Source organism: Neoarius graeffei, chromosome 18 (genome assembly GCF_027579695.1).
Source record: "Neoarius graeffei isolate fNeoGra1 chromosome 18, fNeoGra1.pri, whole genome shotgun sequence".
In the NCBI taxonomy this organism is placed as follows: domain Eukaryota; kingdom Metazoa; phylum Chordata; class Actinopteri; order Siluriformes; family Ariidae; genus Neoarius; species Neoarius graeffei.
In genome coordinates, this window is record NC_083586.1 from 5,206,608 (window position 1) to 5,229,188 (window position 22,581).

A 22,581-nucleotide genomic window follows, 5' to 3' on the forward strand; every position below is an offset into this window, starting at 1 on the left:
GAAAGTTGCAAGAAATTGTTGCGATTTTCTCTTTTTGTGATTAAAATTGAGTGATATGTTAAATATTAAGTTATTACTGAAAAACTATTGATAAAAAAAAAACAGACAGACACTGAGAAATGGTCCTATAAACAACTTTACCAATATAAAAGATTACCAGGACTACAAAAATGCAGAAAAATAGGCTTTACTTATCCAAATGCACCTGTTGGTTCAAAAGTTAAAGTGCAGAGAACCTCACAGCACAACATGAAGTTACCTTAAAATATAATACAAATGCCTCAGCTTTCATGTAAGAAAAAAAAACTATTAACACTAGTACTGTGTGCAGGCAGTCTCTCCTGAAGACTAAATTAAACAATAATTATAAACTAATAAAATAAATGGCTCAGGCTTCATAGAAGAAAAAAAAACAATTTGAACAGAACCTCACAGTATGATGCTGAAGCTGCCTAAACAATGGAAAATAAAAATACCATTTTGGCAAAAATGTTGGCATCCATTAATTTCTTGTATTAAGTAAAAAAAAATAAAGTGCACTCAGTCCTTCACTGTAAACATAACACACTTTCAGTAACAGAATTTAAGCCTACAGTCTAGGGCTGTGCGATATATTGAATATACTTGATATATCGCGAAAATTCTGTGTGCGATACATAAAATTATTATATCGTAACTATCGAGTATTTTATGGTCATCTTCCGACTTGCGTTTGTTTCGTGTTTGTTTAAAACCTTTTCCGGTGGTTTTCTCCCTGTCCCTCAGGCAGTAACGTGAGAGGCTGCCTAAGGGTAAAGAAAACAATAATGTCACGCACTCACCAACTAATCCCGGGCGACATCTGAAAGGAACTTCTGGGAAGATTTTCTAGTTTCGGTTGTGTTGCCAGATTGGGCGGTTTTAAGTGCATTTTGGCGGGTTTTGAACATATTTTGAGCTGGAAAATGTTAGCAGTATCTGGCAACACTGCCGGCGGGAAGATTTCCTAGTTCCGGTTTACAGCGCTGACTCAGTTCGTACAATCACTGGTGTTGCATAAGCTACCGTGTAAGCTCTGGCAATTTCAGCGACAAATTACTTCCTAAAAGAACTAGCAAGGGGTCAGTCAACTGGCATTTTTTGGATATCGTGAGGAGGACGTGGAACAGCAAATGCCAGTTTGTAAAGTGTGCAAAAAAAAAAAAAAACCTGTCATCACGAAAGGCAGCAGCACTACAAATATGTTCCATCACCTGAAACTCACCCGGTACCGTATGAAGTCTCTTAAACTCCCAACTACTTGCCCACAAGCTAAAACCCCACAAGCTAAACAAACGACCATAGCGGCCTCGTTCTCCAAAGCCCCCCCCCCCATATGAGAAAACGAGTCAGAGATGGAGAGCTATAACGGATGCAATCACTAACTTCATTGCCGAAGACATGATCCCAGTTAGTATAGTGGAAAAACCAGGCTTCCAAAAATTACTAAACACAGTCGATCCCAAACATGAGTTGCCTGGTCGCAGACATTTTACAGAGAAGGTAATACCAGAATTATACACATCTGAGAGGCAGAGCCAGAAAACATTCAGTTCAAAAGTGTGCAAAGAGGAAAATGATGTTTTGCAGATCTCTCTCTTCTCTCCCTCAATCTCTCTCTCTATTGTGAATGTTCCAGTGGTTCTCAGTAGTCAGGTTAATAGCTTGGAGATCTATTTTTTTAAATAATTCAATGAATGAGCACTTTTCTTATTTAGGCTAAATGTCTTTCTCAGTGTTGAGCTTGCACTTTATTGATTTGAGCTCTGGGCAGCTCTGTATTGTATTGCCCCTTTGTTGCAATTTTCAAGATTGTTTTTGCAGTTTGTGCCACATCTTTGTTGAATAAAAATAGTCTTATTTCAATTCAATTGTGATTAATCACTAAAATGAAAATTTAAAACGTGTTGTTGAAAACCACCTGTAAAGTTAACCAAGAATGTTATTTAATCTGCAGGGATTGTAGTGAAAACAGTCAAGAGTAAAAGTTAGATTTCATGGTGTCCTTTAGAGGAGATTTAAATATATCGAGATATATATCGTATATCGTGAAACGGAGAAAATGTATCGGGATATTCATTTTTTCCCCCCATATCGCACAGCCCTACTACAGTCCCCTCCAAAAGTATTGGAACAGCAAGGTCAATTCCTTTGTGGTTTTTTTTTTTTGTACACTGAAGACATTTGGGTTTCAGATCAAAAGATGAATATGAGACAAAAGTTCAGAATTCCAGCTTTTATTTCATGGTATTTACATCTAGGTGTGTTAAACAACTCAGGACAGAGCACCTTTTCTTTGAACCCACCCACTTTTCAAGTGAGCAAAAGTATTGGAACAGACATGATTAAATTAACTTAAAGTGAATAACATTTAATATTTGGTGGCATAAGCCTTACTTGCAATAACTGCATTGAGCCTGCGACCCATTGACTTCACCAGGCTGTTGCATTCTTCATTTGAAATGCTGTTCCAGGCCTTTACTGCAGCCTCTTTCAGTTGTTTGTTTGTTTGTTTCTGGGGGTTTCTCCCTTCAGTCTCCTCTTCAGGAGGTAAAATGCATGCTCTATTGGGTTAAGGTCCGGTGATTGACTTGGCCAGTCCAAGACCTTCCACTTTTTCCCCCTGATGAAGTCTTTTGTTGTGTTGGCAGTGTGTTCTGGGTCATTGTCTTGTTGCATGATGAAGCTTCTCCCAATTAGTTTGGATGCATTTTTCTGTAAATTGCCAGACAAAATGGTTTTGTAGACTTCAGAATTCATTCTGCTGCTACCATCATGAGTTACATCATCAATAAAGACTAGTGAGCCCGTTCCAGAAGCAGCCATGCAAGCCCAAGCCATGACATCACCTCCACCATGCTTCACAGATGAGCTTGTATGTTTTGGATCATAAGCAGATCCTTTCTTTCTCCATACTTTGGCCTTTCCATCACTTTGGTAGAGATTAATCTTGGTCTCATCAGTCCATAAAACTTTGTCCCAAAACTTTTGTGGCTGATCTCTCTACTTCTTTGCAAAATCCAATCTAGCCTTCTGATTCTTTTTGCTGATGAGTGGTTTGCATCTTGTGGTATGGCCTCTATATTTCTTCTCTCGAAGTCTTCTTCGAACAGTGGATTGTGATACCTTCACCCCTGCCCTGTGGAGTTTGGCAGTGATGTCACTGACTGCTGTCTTTGGGTGTTTCTTCACAACTCTCACAATGTTTGTCATCAACTGCTGTTGTTACCCTTGGCCGACCTGTTCGATGTTTGTTGCTCAGTACACCAGTAGTTTCTTTCTTTTTCAGTACATTCCAAATTGTTGTACTAGCTATGCCCAATGTTTGTGCAATAGCTCTGATCGATTTTCCCTCTTCTCTCAGCTTCAAAATGGTTTGCTTTTCTCCCATTGACAGCTCTTTGGTCTTCATGTTTGCTTAGCAGCAAATACAGTTTTCACAGGTGAAACCCAAAGCCAAAAACAAGAACTATTTAAAGTTTCAGCAATCAATCTAAAAGGCAACACCTGAGCAACTAGAAACACCCATCAGTCACATGTTCCAATACTTTTGCTCACTTGAAAAGTGGGTGGGTTCAAAGAAAAGGTGCTCTGTCCTGAGTTGTTTAACACATCTAGATGTAAATACCATGAAATAAAAGCTGGAATGCTGAACTTTTGTCTCATATTCATCTTTTGATCTGAAACCCAAAGGGTCATTCCATGTCAATTCACACACCCTCCCCAGTGACACCTCTTCAATTAGCCTGATATTTATTTTATTAGTGCCTTGTGATGTCAAAAGAAAGAATCCAAAATTTTAGCTTCCTAGCTCGAACGTTTTTTGAATTTTGGCCCTTCAAAGTTTGGGTGCCACGCCCACTTTTGGGGTCCGGGAATTGTACACTTAATTTGCAAGCATTTTTGGAGGCCCATATATTTTGTTCTAAGGGGGATATAGACCTGTAAATTGCTATATCTATGTATTCTGGCCCTGTCTATCAGATTCTGCATCTAAAAATAGCACAGGTTTACTAACTTTAGAGATATTAACCCCTTAAAAGTGGATTTTTTTAATGACAAATTTTTTTTGACATTTCAGGAGTCCATATCTTGGAAAGTTTTTGTGTTGATAGGGTTTAAACTGATTTATCATCATATTTGGGAACTCTACTGTGTACTTAGAGAGTTTCAAGGCACTCAGAGCTTTGGTGGGGGTACAGGAGGGCCCCAAATATGGCTTCGGGACAAAATTACCATTTGATACGTCCTACTTCAGGCCATTAGTTGGCCATGTGGGCACATGATGACTGGAATGAGCCTTTAACCCTATCAACAGACACCTTTTATCAAACTTTTAAGCCAATAAAAACTTTGATTATCCAACTCCTTCAATATAAACTAAGCATTTGTATATGGTACTGTTTTTGCATATTTTCTGAAAAATCCGAAAAGTCCGGAAAGTAGGTCAAGGCAAGGCAAGTTTATTTATATAGCGCATTTCATACACAGTGGCAGTTCAATGTGCTTTACAGAAGTAAAAGCAAAACAGTAAACAATAGAAAATAAAATTACATAAAATAAAGGGGGAAGAAGAGAGAAAGTTCAGTAAAAACAGCAGAATAAAATGGAATAAAAGTTAAGTAAAGTTTAAAACATGTAAAAATGATGATATTTATCAGTTAGCAGAAAGCATCTGAGAACAGCTTGGTCTTTAGTCTAGATTTGAAGCTGCCAACAGCAGGAGCATTTTTGATGTCCTCTGGGAGTTGGTTCCATAGCTGTACTGCATAGTAGCTAAAAGCTGCTTCACCACACTTTGTTTTAACAACAGGTTTTACCAGTTAATTTTTCTGCTGCGATCTGGTAGATCTGATTGGGTTAGGCCGCTGCAACATATCAGAAAGGTAATTGGGCCCTGTACCATTTAGAGATTTGTACACCAGCAGCAATGCTTTAAAGTCAATTCTGTAGCTTACTGGAAGCCAGTGAAGGGACCTTAGAATTGGAATAATGTGCTCTGTTCTTTTTGTTCGTGTGAGAACCCTCGCCGCTGCATTTTGAACCAGCTGAAGTCGTTTGATGGTCTTTTTTGGCAGGCCTGTGAAAAGGCCATTGCAGTAATCAACCCTACTAGAGATGAAGGCATGTATAAGTTTTTCCAGATAATTTTTTTGACACAAGTCCTCTTAGTTTGGAAATGTTTTTAGGTGATAAAATGACGATTTAGTGATTGCTTTCATGTGACTGTCAAAGTTTAGCTCGCTGTCAATGAAAACACCAAGATTTTTAACCATATCAGGTTATTAACCAGGTCAGCTATTGTTTTAACTGCCAATTCAAATCAAAAGGTACTAAAACACATTCAAATTATAAAATAGTAAGATTAAAACAAGGATAATATCACTGAACACATATATTTGAATATATAAACTGACAGTTTACATTTATTAACCCTTTGCACACTGTACACACACACGTAACTTAAACTACACTTACTTAAGAATAAATTAGTCATGTGATCAGATCAGACAATTTTAATGAGGCATGGACGCCATTTACTGCTGTAAAATACATGTAGGCACAATACAAAACGATTCAATTCAATATAAAACCATAACCAGGCTTGCTGACTGACACTGACAGTTAAGCATGAATGTACTTTGGAAGAAGCATCTCAATTCTTTCTACATCAACCGCAACAAGTTTATAATGCCGAGCACTACGACCTTGAATCTCTGGCGCATTTACACGACATATAACGTCTTGAAATGGCACCCAGCCTAGAATATACAACTTTATGGCAGTCATCATTTAGTGACAAACCAATCTTGCAAGTACTTTGTTCCATCTTCCATGAGCAGGGGATTTTTTGGTTAACAAACTGACACCGAATATTGGTGTCTTCCCCTCCCGACAATGACCTTATTGAAACAATCCTCTTTTCTCTGTGAATTCAGTTTAGATATTTATAAGCAAGCAAATACTCAGCTTGGGAGCCTTTGTGTGATGTCACAGTTTGTTACAAATTAATTTTACTTTGTATACAAAATAATTGTTACAAAAGTGAAACATTTGTTTACAGATATCTCTTTGATTTTTTTTAATGTTAACTACTCATGAAAATACCAGTGGGTTTGAGCCATATGCTCAAGACTTTGATATTGAAACAACCAATAATTGTAAGTAATGAACACATAGCATAAAACTGTTAACATTTAGATGTCTTTATGATCAATACTTTAAAAACAATTGTATAGAAGAAAGGTATGTATCAAAAATATATAGAGTTCCTCATGAATACCCATGCCCCCTTCATGTTTATAATGATTATAATAAAATTATATATTATATATATTATATATATGCCAGGAACGAGCGAGAACGGATGTGGAACGGATGTGGAAGGTCAAGGGTTGCGTGGTCCCCGTGGTAGTGGGGGCACTTGGGGCAGTAATCCCCAAACTGGGAGAGTGGCTCCAGCAAATCCCAGGAACAACATCTGAAGCCTCAGTCCAGAAGAGCGCAGTCCTAGGAACATCGAATATACTGCGCAGAACCCTCAAACTCCCAGGCCTCTGGTAGAGGACCCAAGCATGGATTACCCCCCCGCCGGGGGTGAGAAGGAGATTTATATAATTTCCCCTTTTTACTAATTGATATGCTAATTTTCCCCACATGAGTGGCGAGGGGCCCCTTCCCCTTTTCTTGAAAAAAAAAAAAAACCTGATGAGTCTAGGTTTAACTTCCAGATCGAATATCAGAACAAATGTAGTAAAGCAACTAGGATGTTTTTCTTGGGATCATCCCCTTGTTTGCATCTTTCCCTTTCCTGTTTGAAAGATGCATTTAACTATTAAGTGTATAGTGGTCAGAGTTTGGTTGGATACAGGAAAAGGTGTCAAATGTAAAAAAAAAAAAACGGCATCGTGAAACAGCCGGGAAAGGGTTTATCGCTTGTAACTGTCAATATAACTAATGGGGTATTGGGTATAAATAATCTTCCCATAGATTAAAATCACTATATGGGTGTGCTTTTACTACCTTAAACATGAATAGGCAGTCAAAACAATAGTTGACCTATTTTCCGAACTTAGGATTATTCAGAAAATATGCAAAAACAGTACCATATACAAATGCTTAGTTTATATGGAAAGAGTTGGATAATCAAAGTTTTTATTGGCTTAAAAGTTTGATAAAAGGTGTCTGTTGATAGGGTTAAAGGCTCATTCCAGTCATCATGTGCCCACATGGCCAACTAATGGCCTGAAGTAGGACGTACCAAATGGTAATTTTGTCTCGAAGCCATATTTGGGGCCCTCCTGTACCCCCACCAAAGCTCTGAGTGCCCTGAAACTCTCTAAGTACACAGTAGAGTTCCCAAATATGATGATAAATCAGTTGAAACGCCATCAACATAAAACATTTCCAAGATATGGACCCCCAAAATGTAAAAATAAAATTGTCATTAAAAAATCCACTTTTAAGGGGTTAATATCTATAAAGTTAGTAAACCTATGCTATTTTTAGGTGCAGAATCTGATAGACAGGGCCAGAATACATAGATATAGCAATTTACAGGTCTATATCCCCCTTAGAACAAAAAATATGGGCCTCCAAAAATGCTTGCAAATTAAGTGTGCAATTCCCGGACCCCAAAAGTGGGCGTGGCACCCAAACTTTGAAGGGCCATAACTCAAAAAATGTTCGAGCTAGGAAGCTAAAATTTTGGATTCTTTCATTTGACATCATAAGGCACTAAGAAAATAAAAATAAGGCAAATTGAAGAGGTGTCACTGGGGAGGTTTTGGGCATTTGTGTGAATTGACATGGAATGACCCCAAATGTCTTCAGTGTACAAAAAAAAGGAATTAACCTTGCCATTCCAATACTTTTGGAGGGGACTGTATATAAACAATGACTTGCACATGCTGCTTCTCTTGAAAGGAAACACGGAAGTAAGGCGGAAGGTAGTTTGTCGACGTCACCTCATGACGACGCCAACGATTGGTCAAATTTGCGGGAAAGTTGCAGTGATTGGATATAATTGCAAAACCACCCTGAATTCACGGGGATTGGTTGAATTTGCATTGAAGTTGCAAATTGCAACATCGCGAAATCCTGGAGGGTCTGGTAAACGACCGTTTACGTTTCAGCTCAAATACATGAAGCAGTATTGGCCGGTTTCGCAAGCGGAATATTGCGCATGCGCACATCGCTCTTTCCGAAGAGAAACATCCAGCGATTCATCAAAACAATATGTCGAGTGAGATGCTTCGGAAATCGTGTGAATAAACTGATAAATTTGATATGTAACCTGAATATCGGAGTATTTTGGCACTTGTCCGATCAGACAAGTAACTGAGACGATGAACTTGTCCAACATAAAGGATCACTTGTCCCGGACAAGCGGACAACCGTTAATGTCGAGCCCTGTATAAGGGGAGTAAAACATTCTAATTGCTGATATAATAGTTATATTGTTAACTACAGGGCTACTTAAATTGCCTGACCTTAAATTAGTAGTTAGAATTTTTTTTGTCGGATATTTTCAATTTTGTCGTTGAAAAAATTCATGAAGTCGTTGCTACTACATACTGCAGGTGTGCATGCGTCTATAGTGGTCTTTTTCCTGGTTAATTTTGCTAGAATATTCAGTGTTTCCCACAGACCAGGTAGCAATTTGTGGTGCTCCACTGTGCCGATGAAGGAATCGTGCGCGGTGGTGTCGTGGCGGTCGGTGGAGTCGGTCAATGGGGTGTATGCAAAGTGTTTACAGCGGGCGGTGTTCAAAAACACAGTATTTTTCTTCAGAGTCACCTGCTGGGACTATTTTAAAGGTACAAGAAGCATTTGAGATTATTCAGTTCAATCTAAATTCTTTTAAGTTCTTTAAGAAAAGACAGCTAAAACAATTTTTACCAGAACCCTGCCTGGTTTCATTCCTTGACCCAACTTTACATTACAGGGCAGGCCATTAGTTTGCTGGGTTTGATGTTGGTGGAAAACCTGTCTTTTAAATTTATGAAAATTACTCACCAAAATTGAAGTTAAAGTTTAGTTTTTACCTTAGTTTTTTGCCTTTGGTGGCAATCTTTCAATCATTCTTTAGTTGACATTCAAGGAATAAATTGCAAAAAACAAGCTGGAGGTTTTTATTTTAAATATTGAACTCACTTACCTCAACCAATACTAAAATGAAATAAATAGTATAATGTAACAACAAAATAATAAAATTAGGCTAGTGGGAAATCCTTATTTATTGTGAATGTCAAGCCATTACTAATAACTTGCATGAATGCTGAAGCGGGATAAACGGGATAATGCAATAAGGCCGGTTCCTCACGTCAAGCTGCTGCTGTATGCATCAAAATTGGTTTATAGCCTGACTCAGGGATGTCCGTTTCCTGTAAGCTAAGAAGGCTATGATAAAGCTCATCACGAGCACGACGTAGGCTACCTTTTAAAATAAGGGGTCGGAAGGCGAATCGGGAAGGCTGCGTTATTTTTAATTAGCCTAACAGGCCTACTTGCAGTCCGGGTATATGCGCAACGGCAGGCCTGTGTACACGTCTCTCTCTCTCTTTCTGTATGGGTGTGTGTGTGCGCGCACGCGCAAACAAGAAAGAGCACTATGACAGGGCTTTCCACAAGCACCGGCTGCCAGCCAAACAGCTGACTACACAATTAAGTCCAGCCGGCCACTTTAATGACTTATTTTTGTAGCCCACAGGTTCTAAATATTAATTTTTAATTTTAATAAAATTAAATGTTTATCTAACGGACTGACAATAATGTCAAACTGATTAGCGCTGTTTGTACCGATAATAACCACAAATTCCCCGCCGACGTCATTGATCAAGGGAGAGTAACTCATCCGCGGCCCCGACATGCGGTGTGCGCGCGCACTCGGCGGAGGCAGTAGTGTGTCGGAGGGAACAGAAGCAAAGATGACGCTTATTTTGTTTCCAGTAAACCAGCCTTCTCTCGTTCAATTACGTGCTGGCACCAAAAGACACCGTTGGTTGTAAATGAACCCAAACTGAGTCGTTGGAGTGTATTTTCATACACAAATGGAGAAATGTTCGCTGAGTGTTTAATTGTGTAGCCCCACTGCAGACCGTTGTCGTTGTTAATTCATAGCATGCTCAGCTGCGTGAATGTGTCATGCACCGAAAATAAGAGAATTACAAGCCAGGAACGCCTCATGATGCAATACCCAAGAAAAGAAAGATGATTTACTGCCATTTTACTTTGTATTTGAGTAAAGTGAATAAATAAATGGTCTGTGGAAAATACATTTAACCCTGGGAACTGCGTGCACAGGAGTTTATTTTGTGTTTCCTCCCGATCAAATCTGGAGAAGTTCCGGCTTTATAATGGGTGTCTATGGCGTTACACACCAGTGGAGCTCGTTAAGTTAGAGTGTAGACAGCTTGAAAAAGTAGCTCAAACTTTCTCATTTAAACTGTGTTTTCAGCCACAAATTTCACTCTACAGACATAATTTTCTCAAAAGTAGTAGCCACACTTGTCCTGATTCACACAATGTGTCTACCTGAGCGATAGGATTTACAGTTTTTGAATGAGAAGCCTGAAAGTAAGGAGAGGACAGGCGCACTGCCCCATAGACTCCCATTATAAACCTGACAGCGCTTTTTCAACTCGCTCTATTGTCCACATTTTTTACACTAGAGACAAAAAAATTGCATCAGTGTGTTCATGAGAGTCTTGTAGCGCCCAATGTGAAAGAATTTTGTGAATAGCTCCTTTCGTTTCTGTGTAAATCCCCGTTGTTCGAGGAGAGGGAACTCTGAGAAAAAGCGCTCTTTGCTTGTCATATTGTGTCTCTTCCCTGCGCCTGAGCACCGTTACCAAGGCGACGAGCTGCACTCAGGGAGCAGAGAGGGGCGGGGCTGCACTCAGGGAGCAGAGAGGGGCGGGGCTGCACTCAGGGAGCAGAGAGGGGCGGGGCTGCACTCAGGGAGCAGAGAGGGGCGGGGCTGCACTCAGGGAGCAGAGAGGGGCGGGGCTGCACTCAGGGAGCAGAGAGGGGCGGGGCTGCACTCAGGGAGCAGAGAGGGGCGGGGCTGCTCTCTCTCTCTCTCACACACATGCTCAGAGCCTCACAGCCTGCGCACGCTGCATCACTCTCACCATTTCCCACAGGGGAATTGTCGGCTCTGGTTTTGTGTTTACTCCCCCCCTCGGCTGGCTACTTATTTGTCATGGCCGGCTAGTATGAGCCTTAGTGGAAAGCCCTGCGCTATGAATGAACAGAACGATACGCAACGGATTTTTTTTTCAAAAATCGCGAGTCTGACTGTGTGGCGCTAGGAATCCATTGTGTGGCGCTGCGCCACACAATGGTCTATGTATGGGAAACCCTGGTATTAAACAGGAATCTAGGATTATTTCTGTTATCTTCCTCTAGGGAGGGAAGATATGTTGACCTCGCAGCACTCAGAGCTTTTCTATACTTCAGGAAGCTCTCCTTCCACACTAATTTGAAGGCTACCAATTTTGCTTGACACCATTTACGTTCCAGTTTTCGAGTGGTCTGTTTTAAAGTGCGAGTGTCATCGTTATACCAGGGTGCTAATTAAGTCATATATTTAAAATCTGTATTTTTCTGTCAAGCTGGTTTGTGATAATGCCTATTGTTAAAAGGATTTTATAAATAAATAGTCAATGTATTGGACAATAAACTGCACTGAATGCACAACCTCCTCGGCAGAGGTAATAATGTTGGCCAAACTCTCCACATGAACTCAGCTAAATCATGATCAGTTATGACGCGATTAGGATTACCCTCAGCCAACAATCTACACTTCTTACAGATGCAACTTTTTTTTTTTTTTGGTTTTGTGAACAGAAGACAGCATGGCGGATGAAGAATCGCAGCGAGCAGACCAACCTCCTGAAAGAAGCATCAGAGCAGTGGAGACACAAATCACTCCTGGGCACTTTAACTTTAAGAATAAAACCAGCGCGGAAACAGAACACAGAGCTTTGCGAGTTGGGCCTTTAGCCTTGAGTTAAAGTAAGAAGTTTCGTTGCTGCCAGAGCTCATCGTTAGACAGAGTTCTCTCTCTCTCTCTCCAGGGATCAGAGGCTTAGAGCTCAACACCATACGATTCTTCCAGTAACAAGATTTCTCGGTTGGGGAAACCATGCCTAAAACAGTCCCCTATGATTTCATCCATCTTCATTTTCAATGTGTAAAGCTTTCTGCTTAATACACTGCAGAGGGGGTGAGGCTGCCTGATTGGCTTTAAAATATTAAAAATAAAATAAAAGAGGGGAAAAAGCCTGTGAGGAATCAAGTCGGAATTTTGAGAAATAAAAGTTGGAATTCCGAGAAATAAAAGTTGGAATGGCGAGGAAGTTGCAATTTAGAAAAAAAAAATAACGTGATGGAAATAGCTTTAAGTGAAGATTATTTAAATACTTTAAACATACAACTAAACAGGTTAGCCAAACTACAACTCTCTCCTGAGTGGATAAGTAGTGCACTACCGAGAGTGCACACGGCATTATTTCATACTGAACGGAGTTCACACCAAAACAGTAAAGTGGAGATGTATTTGGGATTCGACCACACACCTTCAGTTTAACTTACCTCAGGGTTTTAAATCCTCAGAGCCAGACACAATAACGTGCTTTTATTTTTATAAACCGAGGGGCTGATGCGGTTCATGGAAGCAGCGGGTTTTTTTCTTTTTCTTCTCCGGTGTTTTCTGTCGGTTGGAGAAGCAGCTACTGGACGCGTTAGCGCCACCACCTGGACTGGAGTTTCAGGGTGGCGGACGCCTTTCCCAACCAAACCCTCACACATTTCTACAAATAACAATTATAATGTCATTTTAAAAAGTGTAATATTTCATGCCTGGACCCATTTGGTTGTTCTGAACATGTCTGTGCTGGGTTTTATTTTTCTGCTAGAAGCTAAAATTCTCTGGGGCTGTTTGCTACCAGTGGAACTGATGCATAGCACAACATGGGCGGAATAATAAAGAAGACTCCTCTGAGGCACATAAAGCCAGCAGACTGCAACTATTTGAACTGCTGCTCATGCAGCATAACACATCTACTGTCTACCCACCGGTGTAGAGAGGTGTGGAGTGGAATGAAGACCATCGCTGGTTACAAGCCAACCAGCAATGAAGGAGAGGATGGCAATGTGGAAACGGCAAATGAGCTGAATCTTTATTTCAACAGATTTGATGGCGTGACCCCAACCCACCACCACCACTCTTCTGCGGGATGGCTACAACCACACACTTCACATTCTCGCCCCTCCCCCACCTCTTCTTGCCCAACCTCATCTCCATTTCAGAATCTCGGTCGCACCTCCTCAACAGACCCCTGGCTGAGTACCCCGCCCCCAGAAACATCTTCATCCCTCCCCCACCTCCACACCAATCGTCAGTGAGGAGCAAGTGAGAAGACAGCTGAAGAGACTCCATGCAGGAAAATCAGCAGGCCCAGATGGTGTTAGCCCCTGTATAACTGTACAAGCCTGATGTTGTTTTAGGTCATATTTATGCAGAAATAGAGAAAATTCTAAAGGGTTCACAAACTTTCAAGTACCACTGTATCTCTCCTTTTATGAAAAATGTCTTGGCCTATTTCTTTGAACAATAACAAAGCATCAGTGGTCTTCATGGTTTGTTTTGTTTTATTAAACTTTCAAAAAGTAAAATAAGAAACAAAATTATGGTGGGGGTCACACAACAGACCTGGGCCCCAATTAAAGAGTGCCCTATAAAGAAACATAAAATAAAATTAATATAACTTGATATACTATATATATGAGGGCAAGTGAAGAAGTTCTAAGACAGATGCTATAATTTCAAAAGAATTCAAAAAAGGAATACAAAGAAGGAATTCTCCGATGGAAACATCGCTTGCAGAAGAAGACTTAAATGGAGGATATGTAGAGAAATAGCTTTATTTTCATAAATAAAGATTTTTTTCATTTGTCTTAGAACTTTTTGACTTACCCTCGTGTGTGTGTGTGTGTGTGTGTGTACACATATAAATAAAACTCATACAGTGGATATAAAAAGTGTACAAACCCCATTAAATGATAGGTTTTTCTGATGTAATAAAAAATGAAACCATGATAAATAATTTCAAAATGTTTCCCACCTATAACCTCACCTATGTGACCTATAACCTGTACCTGTATAACCTGTATTGAAAAACAAACAAATCGGTTACTGAGAAAAGCATAAAAAATAAAAAACACAGAATAAGCTGGTTGCATAAGTGTAGTAGTAGGCAGCCGTCGATCCCAGATGACCATGAGAGTGTGCCCTAGGAACACTTTCAGTTGTCCAGTGCGGGAATGACAGTCTCTTCCACACTTTGCACAGCAGAACTGTGTAGCAGCACTGACAGCTGTAGGACAAGATTTGCGGGCAGCTCTTTTCTCATCAGCTCTCTGCATGAGACTCTCCTCAAAAACTGACAGACCTTTTGTCATTGCCAGTTTCCAGGCACACCTGTCTGCTGCAAGCATCTGCCAGGAATTCATGTCAAGGGTGAGAGCTTTGAGGTCATGTTTTCAAGTGTCCTTGTGGCAAAGCTGAGGACAGCTGACTGGTCTGTGACCAGATGCCAGCTCTCTGTAGAGGAGGTCCTTAGGGATACGTCCATCTGGCATGCTGGAGATGTGTCCTAGCCAGCACATGTGTCTCTGCTTCAGCAAGGCAAACATGGAGGTGATGTTGGCCCTCTGGAGCATTATGTTGTTGGGGACCTTGTCTCTCCAAGTGATTCCCAGGATATGCCTCAGGTAGTGCATGTGGAACAAATTGAGTCTTTGCTCCTGCCTTGGTTTCAGGGTCCAAGATTTGCTGCCATAGAGCAGTATGTTCAGTACACAGGCCCTGTACACTTGGATCTTGATGTGCTCCATGAGCTTGTTGTTGGTCCAGACTCTCTTGGACAGTCTGGCAAAGGTTGGTGCAGCCTTGCCAATGCGTCTGTTGATCTGGCTGTCCAAGGACAGATTGTTAGAGATTAAAGAGCCCAGATAAACAAACTCATTGACTGTTTCCAGCTCCTGGTCAGCAATTGTGATGGAGGGAAGCTGATCAACACCTTGTCCCATCACTTGAGTCTTCTTTAAGTTAATGGTGAGGCCAAATTCATTGCAGGCAACAGCATAGGACGACATGGCAGACTGGAGCTTCTCTTGTGAGTGGGTTGCAACTGCTGCATCATCAGCAAAGAGAAAGTCTCTGATGCATTTCTACTGCACCTTTGTCTTTGCTCTCAGTCTAGACAGTCTGAAAAGGTTCCTGTCTGATCTTCTCCACAAATAGATCCCTTCTGTCACTGTTCTGAAGGTGTATTACAGCATGACTGCAAAGAAGATTCCAAACAGCATGGGAGCTAGAACGCATCCCTGCTTCACTCCACTGAATATGTTGAAGGATTCAGAGATGGAGCCATCATACACAACGGCTCCTTTCATATCATCATGAAATGATTTGATGATGGTGAGCAATGTTGCAGGACATCTAATCTTTCTCAGGATTTCAAAGAGTCCTCTTCTGCTCACAAGGTCGAATGCCTTGGTAAGGCCAATGAAGGCAATGTATAATGGTTTCCCCTGCTCTCTGCATTTCTCTTGCAGTTGCCTGACAGAAAAGATCATGTCAGTCTCAGCACGAAAGCTTCAGTCTCAGCAGGAAAGCCACACTGGGACTTTGGGTCGACTCTGTCAGCAACGACCTGAAGTCTCTTTAGGATGACACATGCAAACAGCTTCCCAACAATGCTGAGCAGTGAGATGCCACAGTAGTTATTGCAGTCACGCCTTTGTTTTTGTAAAGGGTGACGATATTGGCATCTCACATCCTGTGGGACTGCTCCTTCCCACCAGTACTGACAGAAAAGCTCATGCAGTTCATGGATGAAAGGACCTTTGGCACATTTGAGGATATCTGGTGGTGGGAAAAGTTTTGAAATTATTTATCATGGTCTCATTTTTTTTACATCAGAAAAACCTATCATTTTAACAGGGTGTGTACACTTTTTATATCCACTATACACTGCTTATGTAGATGCTACTGTCTAATAACACTGGTTATGAGTACATTATACCCTGAATTCTAACGACCAACATTTTCTCCCCATAAATGCATATAACACATAGCAAACATAAAAAAACTACTTGAACTTAACCTTACATCCCAGAAATTATTACATACACATGATTTATTGTGCCACATGTGCAAGCTGAGAATGAGCGCCAATGAGTTATCTTTGCAATGTCTCCAGGATGCTGCTGATGCACCTAACAATGTACAAAGAAGAAGAAACCTTTATTTGTCACATGCACACTTCAAGCACAGTGAAATTCATTGTCTGCATTTAACCCATCTGAAGCAGTGAACACATGCACACACACCCAGAGCAGTGGGCAGCCAAACTACAGTGCCTGGGGAGCAGTCAGGGGTTAGGTACCTTGCTCAAGGGCACTTCAGCCCGAGGCCACCCCATGTTAACCTAACTGCATGTCTTTGGGGGAAACCAGAGCACCCAGAGAAAACCCACGCAGACACAGGGAGAACATGCAAACTCCACACAGAAAGGCCCCCACCAGCAACTGGGCTCGAACCCAGAACCTTCTTGCTGTGATGCAACAGTGCTAACCACTACACCACCATGCCGCCTGTGCCGTGGTAGACAAGGTGATGAAGATTTACCTGTGGCGGAACCAAGATGGCTCAGTCAGTGAACCTACTGATGTAGGGATTGTGACGGAGGGTATCACTGTCCTCAGCAGTCTTGGGGATCTTAGTAGAGCCTGCTGCTATCTGTTGGGACCAGGGCTTAATTTGAGGGGGAGCAAGCCGGAGCGCGCTCCGGAACCTCGGACGTTGGCTCTGGCAGCTATTTACACTGGATCCGGTGATCCGCCACCTCTCTTGACTATGTAACAAAATTAAAAAAAAACAAATAATTAAATAAATGCAAGTTTATTTAGTGTTAATGTCTGATTTTGATATCTGTCTTGTTGGTGATTTCTCTCATGAAACGACATCCACAAAATATCTGTTTGTATATTACGGAAAAGGAGGGTGCACACTTCTGTTCTAGAGGGCATTTAACTGTGTAGTGTGCGTAGCCTACATCTATGTTTTTCGCTAGCACAGGGGGAAAATGCAAAAAAAAGCAAGAAAGTTTGCTGATGTTTTTCAAACCATCCGGACAGCTGGATCCCAAACGAGCTAAGCTTGCGGTGGACGGTGGTGGCCATAGAGAAGGTAGCAGCTCAGTCATCAGGAATGTCGAGGATTAGGGAGATCATGGTGAGACAGCTAAGGATGACAGTGAAGCTAGTGCACCTGCTAGTGCACCAGTCAGAGGGAATGAGGAGCGGGAAGGTCTCGTTACTGATGGCGGTGAAGCAGCAAGTGGGGAAATCTGGACCAAAGAACAGTTTAAAGAAAAACAAAAAATGTATCCATGGCTGACTATAAGCAAAATGGGACTGGGGTGTGCTACTTGCAAAAAAGTGGGATCGCTGGGTCCGGATAAAACTGCTGGTATGCGGCTTGCCAAAGAATGGGTTTCGGGCACAGTTAGATCATCTGCGCCTGACATTGTAAAACAACAAAGAGCCTTAAGAAAAAAATCTGCCTGCTTCAATCCCATTCCGTATGTGAAGTCATGGATTATCCAAGGACACAGAACTGCACGGGACCAGAGGAGTAGAGAGAGATGCAGGGAAAGAGAGGCCACTGGGTCTATGGATGCTGTATGGGCTGTTTTGAACAACTGAGATATGTGTAAGTAAGATGAACTTTATTATTCTCTGCTGTGCTGGTTAATATCAATATTTTGCTGAGCCTTGGTGTTTTCGTTGTTAAATTTAATGTGGCCAAGTCATGTTTGCAGTGTGCAAGTCTTTGAATGTTTGTTTTCATGCCGCGGAGATATCTATTTTTCAAGGACTTGGTGTATGTTTGCGTTTCCTATTTTATCCGGGTACATCCCAGTCCTTCACTGGCTTTAATTATATTGTCTTGCTTTGTTGACTAAATACAGCATTAAACATAGGAATTTGTACTCTGTCCGGATTTGGTGTGACTAGTGTTATTACAATACATGCCCAGAAGCGCCCCCCCTGCTTCTTTTTTTTTCGCACCGGAGCCACTCATTGTCTGCGCTCCGGGACCTCCCACTTTACAAATTAAGCACTGGTTGGGACTAACCTATGCCTTGGATCTGAGATACCCCAAGAATTTCAAATATAGTTTTGAGATATTCCAAAAAGTAATGTTGGAGCTGCATTCTGGAAACCTTTCAACCAAGGTTCAGAGACTGAAAAATTACCTGCTTATGTAGTCCCTAACTACTGATCAGCAAGATGCTCTCATACCGTGTGAACTTTTCATTGGCAAGGTTGCCTGAAAGTTTAGCTCCTGTATAGTCTTAATGCAAGCTGAGATTTACATTGATAACAAAAGTACTTTTTGGACTCTTATTGTTTGTTGTGTAACTTTATTGAATGTGTTGAACACTGTTCTTGATGCAGGCTTGTTGCTCTCATAGCATGGACATTTTGACATGTTCATTGGCAATAATAAAACTGGTTGTTATACTGTATACTTAAACATACCTAATAATTTTAATATTATATAATCCAAGTTGAGGTTACAATTTTTAATGTCAAACAGCCCCTGTTTACGGGCATTTATTGCTATTGCTAATGTTCTTGATGCATTTCACCAATGTTTTAAAGATTGCATACTAATATGCAGAATTCATTTTGGCTCAATGTTTTTATAGCATGGACATTGTCATTTGCAAAGGAAACCAGACTGACTGAATATCTTGTGTTTTACTTGTATAATGATGGAATAAATGTTTAATTCAAATGTTAGTGTTTAATTGGTTTATGTTTACAGGTAAATACAGTTAAATTAAACATATGTATCATTTATTTTGATAATTGATAATCCAGTATGAATTAAATTCAGTTAAAATATTTTTAGTAAATTCAGCACATTAGTTCTGTTAAAAATGGTCTCAGTTGCAGTTACACCAACCTTTCATTTCAATTATATGTCCTTTTTTTTAAAGAGGTTTTGACTTGGAGTCAATTTTGCATTGACTTAGAATTTGAATGATATCTATAATTTTTCATGTCATGGTATAATATGCCCTCTTCTTCAAAACAAAATGAGAAAACATGAGGTTATTCAAACAAGACCCATGTTAGAATGTGCTATACTAAAAGCTGTTTAGTTTACATCTCTTCTGTGAACATCAGTGGATTCTTAAAGACCTAAATTTCATCTTCAATATCCGACTCTTCTCCAAAGATAGCTGTATCATATTCTGCCAAAGCTAAATTTCTGCAATCAATGCCTTCCCCAGCTTCTGCATCTCATCTTATACATGCTCCACTCCTGTCAAAATCAAGAAAGTCTGCTTGTGTTGTGATCTTAGATTCTGGTTTTTCTTCAAACTCTTTCCACAATGCAGTGCACTCTTTGAACTTTTTGAAACTCTTTTCACTAAAAGAAAGAACTTTACCATGTGAATTCATTGTGTGTATGTAATAAAATGCAGAAAATATTCCTTCAGAGTCATCTGTTTCTGATGACACAGATGACATTGTTGTGCTGTGCTGGGAGGGGTGCAGAAAGAAGAAGACACGTGATTGGTTGTAGAAAGCAGCAGAGAATTGTGATAAGATGCGGGTTTTGATTGGACAATATTTCTCACAAAAAAAATTCATCCACTTTTTTCCCATTTTTCTATTATATGTGCAAATTTCACAATTGATGAGTTTCACATTATCATCAAAATATACTTTTATACAGTCTATGAAAAAATGTTGTAGTTGCCAAACAGTGGTCACAAAAAGCATAATTTTCAGGTTCAGCATGCAGTCTATGAATAGTTTTGATCCTTCAGGCCAGATATCCAGTGCCACTCTCACCATCATAATAATGCTCCTTAGACGGTGAAAGGATAACAAAAACAGATACTTCAATAATGGGCATTTAAAAGTGAAAAACAACATACTCTGGTATGATTCAAAATGTTGCAATATCACATTTAACCAGTGGTGAAACATGACTGGGACTTCATCTCAGCCAAAACATAGCCAGACACACCAAAAAAGCAACAGGGCAAAGGATTTTGCAAGGAATTAATGGCAGTGTGCCAAATAGCTCCGTTGTGTGTCCATTGTTGATTTCAAAAGTAATTAAGTAAATTACATAGGGAAATAAATACTTAAGTCTGAGTGAAAAAATACTGAGGCAAGTGTGTGTAACTGACTATAACCAGTCAGTTACTCTAATAATAACTAAAAGTCTATGTGTGGCTAATAGATGATGCAGAGGAAGTGAAGAGTTGATCTGTTAGCATTTATTCTGGAAAACAATGAATGACAGGGCAATCAACACATGGAGACAGGGGAAAGAATTCTGGCATCCTCCTTTCCAGACATCCCAAGCATGATAAAAATTAAAAAAAAGATAATTTATGTACTGTAGACTGCATACAGTGTCTTGCAAAAGTATTCATCTCCCTTGGTGTGTGTCCTGTTTTGTCACATTACAAGATGGAACTAAAATGGATTTTTGGGGGATTAGTACCATTTGATTTACACAACATCCCTACCACTTTAAAAGTGCAAATTGTTGTTTCATTGTGACACAAATAATAATTAAGATAAAAAAAAGAAATCTGGAGTGTGCATAGGTATCCCCCCCCCCCCAAAAAAAAAGGTCAATACTTTGTAGAACCATCTTTTGCTGCAATTACAGTTGCAAGTCTCTTGGGGTATGTCTCAACTAACTTAGTACATCTAGCTACTGGGATTTTTGCCCATTCCTCAAGGTAAAACTGCTCCAACTCTTTCTAGTTAGATGGGTTGTATTGGTGTACAGCAATCTTCAAGTTATGCCACAGAGTCTCAACTGGATTAAGGTCTGAACTTTGATTAGGCCATTCCAAGACATTTAAATGTTTTCCTTGCAGTGGAAAAAGCATAATAATTCAACACCCTGAGACTGTTAGGAAAAAAAGACAGAAATATGAGTTTATTATACTACTGCAAGAGGGCTTCAATGCAATGAAAATCACAAAGCATTTCACCCAAAGAAGCACCTTCTGTTAATACACTCTGTTTTATACAGCTTAGCATGATGGACATATCAGATGTTCCCCTTTCACAGACAAGAACACATACTTCACTATCTTTACCATCTTCACCTGTACACATTATTTTTGATAACCTCAAATAGAACAGTGTGACACAAAAACAACATTCTTCATCATGAGACACAATGACACAATGTCTCAGTGCTTACTTTTCTAAAGATCACTTGAAGTCGTAAATTCTCTAAAAATTATAGTTTCCTCTCCCCCTTTTATAAATTATTTGATAACTATCATAAAGCAAAAGACTTTCCCTAATACATATTTTCGGTTTCCTGTCCCTTCTATACAGGTTTTCAACAGGCACTTCATTAAAAGGGATCTGGAAATGATCAAACTGCTGTTTTTGTGAGACATAGGCATCTCTACCCAAATGGAAAATGAACAGATAGGAAAATATTTACATTCACATCATCGAAATCAAACATAACTATCAAGATATTTCTTCAGCCAGCAATAAGCATAAGCAAAAAATCTATAGTTCTATATATAGCAAAAAATTTATCTCCAGTTCATAATCATCCACATTTGAGAAAGGGGTTTATAATACTCATACAGCCTTGGAGGCCAGTCCTCTAGATCCATCTTCACCATCTGGTAACTTCCCATGACAGCATGCACCATCATCATCATCATCATCATCATCATCATCATCATCATCATCATATCTCTCAAGCATCATAGAATGCATGGTACAACCAGACATATCAGGAATAATACACACATTACCGGCATGAGTATGGTCAATAACCAATGTTCCCATCCGTTACCCCATTGGAGAAAACAGGAGTACCAGGAATCTTTGGCGGGCACTGGGGCCGTCACTGCCTCTTGCATATGAGCAATGATTGGAGGAGCTGTTCTGATAGTTGTCTGGTATATAGAAACAACAGGAGGTGTTTACTCCACCTTTCTCTGCCAATAACGTATCAAGTGCAAGTCTGTTCTGAATCACCACATTCCTGGGGGCATCCAATTCATTATTCATGAGGGCGAGGGCTGACTCTGTACCTCATGAACCTTAGCAACTGCCATGCCAGCCCATTGATCTTGTTTAATGCTGCTATTGTTCCTCCACCCAGGAACAGCGACCACCCCACATTTGCTCCAGGTGATGTCCAGGGATCAGCGAGGACATACCCATTATATCTAGTGGGTGTTGATCATCTCATGATGTGGTGAGCTTTCTTCTGAAATGGATTATCTTGAGCAATCATTAGGCCAGGGAACACCATGGACAGGTAACAACACCTATTCCAGTTCCAATCTGTTTGAATTATTGAGTATACATGCAAACCGCAAATCCACATGATCAGTGAATAGGAAACCATGCTCAGCTTTGCCTTGTTTATACTGATGCTGGAATTAGCAGAACTGATGCGGC

General features: G+C 40.3%; 1 protein-coding gene across 2 annotated transcripts in view; it reads right to left on the minus strand.

Moving 5' to 3' along the window:
- LOC132865861 (zinc finger protein 850-like) overlaps positions 1 to 12,708 on the minus strand; it is a 157,969-nt gene extending 145,261 nt beyond the window's left edge. The window contains exon 1 of one of the 2 annotated variants that reach the window (XM_060898353.1): positions 12,619 to 12,708. The gene's annotated coding sequence lies outside the window, so the exon portion shown is untranslated. The remainder of the gene's footprint in view (positions 1 to 12,618) is intronic. The other variant, XM_060898352.1, reaches the window with a different exon arrangement.
- Positions 12,709 to 22,581: the final 9,873 nt, after the last annotated feature.